We start from the raw sequence: 3982 nt of genomic DNA on the forward strand, positions 1-3982 counted from the left end.
GTGAGATACATACCCCAGGTGTGAGATACATGCCCCAGGTGTGAGATACATGCCCCAGGATCAAGGGAACCCCAGAATACCGCCTCCCAAACAACACAGGTTCTTGCTATTTCTCTTGGCTGCCCACCAGAACTAGAGCCTACATTTACACTACAGAAGACACCATTGGTTGTAAGGTAGGTGGAGAACAGAGAGCACTGAGCTAGAATTGTTTCCATGTTGGCTATCAATCAAATCACAGGAGGATGCTAAGCAGGATGCTATAGGAGAAAGACCACAGTTGATCTTGCCCAGTTCTGAATCCTATGAAACAAAAGTTCAATCTGCTGGACTAAACAGGCCTGCCCTCACCTGTACAACAGTGGCTTCGCTGTGCTGGATAACCAAATGCCTTCTGATTGGAGTGTTGTGGTGGTGGGGGAAACAATCCATTCCTGGTACTTTAAGCCCAGATAGACTGAGGTCTAGGGAGACTGCCAACACCAATGGGGAACTTATTACTGATTAGCTTCTATCCATAGATCTAGAGAAGCATCTCACTGTAAGCAACATTGGTGAGTGTAGAGACCCAAGGCATCCCAAGATGCTGAGAATAAACAACGGTTGTCGGCCCAGCCTAAACAAGACTAATATACCACCCCCTCTAAGGCTTGGGGAACACTGAGAGGGCCAGAAGTATGTGAACCACGAGATACAGTAAAGGACTGTAAATCACCCTTCTTTAGACTCAATACAACTGCTGTCATTATTAAACTCTCAGCAACTGTAGCTGCCTGCACTGGGCCCTCATAAGACTGCCCCTAGCAACTGTCAGTCAAGGAAGGAGGAGGAGCTATGCAGCTCTGCCTCTTATTCCTGAACTATTGGCTACCGATAGCTTCTGATAGAGGAGAGACCACTTGCTCTCTCTGTTGTGTACCCTCTGCTGAGCTCACCAGGCTCCAACAGGTGCACCAAACCCATGGCCATGTGGACAGCTCTGGTTCGTCTCAGCAGGTCACAAAACAAAAGGAATAGTCAAGAATAGGAGGGAGAGATTTGTGGGGAGGATGGGTGTGGGAGAGATGATAGGGAGGTAGGGATGAGAGTGGTCAGTATGTGTTGTGTACATGTGTGTACTTGCCTCAAAACAAATTTAATAAATAAAAAAGTCAGTTTTGGACTCTAGAGAGCTTGGGTATCGTTTGTCAATTTTGTATCGTTTCTCACAGTTACAGGTATCTTTGAGGAGCTGTGGCTGAGTATGGGCATCATGCAGAGTTATGCACTTTCTGTAAATGGTGGCGTGAGGCTTGGCTCATCAAGAGGCTCTTGGATGGAGCATCACTGTAGACCCATAAAGAACAACATTGGGAGGCCACTGTGGAGGGCACAGACGTGTTGTCTGAGATCCACACATTTTCTACTGTCTGGGACTCTTACACAGCTGTAAAAGTGGCTGCTTTGCCCACGTTTTCCCAATGAAAGACTTAAAACAATTTATTTTCTTTTTAATAGTGTGTGTATGTGTGTGTGTAGGTATGCTTATGTGTGAGAGTAGGTGCCTATGGAGTCCAGAAGAGGGCACAGGAGCCCCTGGGCTGGATTCCAGGTTGCTGTGCTGCCTGGCATGGGAGCTGGGAGCTGGGAGTGGATTTTGAATCCTCTGCAAGAGCAGTGTGTGCTCTTAACCACTGAGCTCACTTTGTGGTTGTTGTGATTGTTTAATTCAATTTTCTTGGTTTTGTTTATGTTTTGTTTTGAGACATAGTTTACCTTGATTATCCAGGCTGGCCTCAGATGGCTCTTCTCCTGCCTCGGCCTCCCAGGCAGCTGGGGTCACAGGCATGCACCATTGTTTGTAACTAAACTTTGGGATATTTCATGTCACGAATTTACTAGTGGAAATAACGGGGCAAAAATAGTTGGTATTTGGAATCTTACAAGGAAATAACGATACAATTATTTGTGTTTATTCAACCAAACACAACTTAAGGGGGCAGCAGGCATCCTCAAAGCCGAGGGCTTGCTCACCGCCTCCCTTCCACTTCTGCTGTTCCTCGTGTTTTCTGTGGCCATGGACATATTTCATTGTAGTGAGAGCGGTGTGAGGGAGATCGAAATCAACCTGTGTGAGTCACGAGATCCACTTTCATTAAAATGTTCAGTAACACACAGCCTTCTTTACATCTCTGATTTCTTCTGAACTCTCAAGTTTTGAGGCCTGCACGCACTTGGACAGCGTCTCTCCAGGAAATCCTCATGGACAGGAGATGGTGGAGACTGTCCCATCTCTGCGAGGTGGGCGGGCAGAGGTGGGAGGGGAGGAAGGGGATCCTTTTGAGAATATTTGCTTATGTCATCATCCCCGAGACAAGCTTGTCTTCACAATGATCTCCAAGATCCAGGGGTGACCTATGACCTTGGCTAATGTGATGGGTGACATCAAGTGCCATTTTGTGAGAGGATGATTGTGGAGGGTGTGTTTGGGGGCAGACAGACAGAGTGACAAATGGCTCTGATCACAGTCTTGGTTTGGGATGCACCTTCCTTCCATCCTCTTTTCTTTTCCCTCTTCCCTCCTACCTTCTCTCTAAAATTCCTCCCCTCCCTCGCTCTCTCCTCTCTTCCCCTTCCTTGTCCTTCTCTTCATTTTCTTTAAGACATGTCTCTTCTATAGCCCAGGTTGCCCAGAACCCATTGCATTGCCCATGCTGGCCTTGAACTTATAACGACACTGACTCCTCACACTGAGCCCTGTGGTTAAAGTCCCTGTCTGGTTAGCTTCTAATTTAGCAACCTCTTTGCTTGGCTGGCACAGAACACTCTACTAACAAGGCCCAGTTAGTTGCTGGTTTTGGGTTTTGTTTGTTTGTTTGTTTTCTGTTCCGTTTGCTTTTGAGAAAAGGTCTTGCTTGCTATATAGCCCAGACTGGCTTCAGCATCCCTATGTACTATGATGCTGTGTACCACCATTCCTGGATAGCGAATTTTTGTCATCCATTCTATTTGCAGCTAAAAATCCCTTTAAAACATTAGCGCCAAATCTTGTACTTCCAGAGACAAGTTTGGGAAGATCTGGGGAGTGAGGCTCATCCTAGCCTTGCCGAGAAAGGAGGTGTCTGTTCTTACCAGGAACCAGAATTTGTCTTGTAGGTCCTTCAGTGGGAAATGACAAGTCTTCTCACGGAGGTTGAACTGCTTTGTGTGTGTGTGTTTCTTCTTCTCTTTCTCTCTTAAGACAGAGTCTTACTGTTTAGCCTTGGCTGGATGGTAGCAGCTCTCTATGAAGACCAGAGAGTCCTCTAACTCACAGGGACCCGTCCAATTACCTCTGCCTGCTGAGTTCTGGGATGAAACGTGTGAGCCACTACCGTTGGCATTATTTGATCTCTAAATCTCAAAACACCAGAAATAATCTTAATTTAAAGGCAAATCTCAACTTAAGTCACATCAGTAGCAAAGCTCTCTTGGCAGAAGCAGGTGGCAGAAAGACGTAGGGGCCCTGAGGAAGCTACTCTCAGTCTGTCCCTTTGGAGCCTGGGAATTGAAGACGAACAATCTCTCAGCTTCTGCTGTGTGCAAGGCGTGTGAAGCCCCAAGAGTCACCTCACAGGGCTGTGCGCAAAGTGGATCACTTCCCTGAAAATTTCTTCGTGACTTAGGGGAGCAGTGTTAGGACACTTACACACATGTCGGTTGAAGACCTATGAGGTTGAGTGAGACTGGGAGGGTTGGTGGGGGAGGGTAGTGCTCAGAAAGATGTAACTGACAGGTGATTTGGGCCCACGAGGGCATAGGCAGTTCAGCGTGAAGGCTCTAACCTACAAAGAGCTTAAAGGGGCTGAGACAGAGTGGCAAGGGAAAATGTTGAGAAGTGTAATTTTTTTTCTAGACAAATGACTTTTTTTTTATTACGTATTTTCCTCAATTACATTTCCAATGCTATCCCAAAAGTCCCCCATACCCTCCCCCCCACTTCCCTACCCACCCATTCCCATTT

The 3982-nt window shown here is 46.7% G+C and overlaps 1 protein-coding gene across 1 annotated transcript in view; it reads left to right on the forward strand.

Annotated features, from left to right (window-relative positions):
* Gja5 (gap junction protein alpha 5) overlaps positions 1-3982 on the forward strand; it is a 175251-nt gene that overhangs the window by 21279 nt on the left and 149990 nt on the right. The gene's annotated exons all lie outside the window — the stretch shown is intronic.

The sequence above is a fragment of the Mus caroli genome, chromosome 3 (assembly GCF_900094665.2).
Source record: "Mus caroli chromosome 3, CAROLI_EIJ_v1.1, whole genome shotgun sequence".
In the NCBI taxonomy this organism is placed as follows: Eukaryota; Metazoa; Chordata; class Mammalia; order Rodentia; family Muridae; genus Mus; species Mus caroli.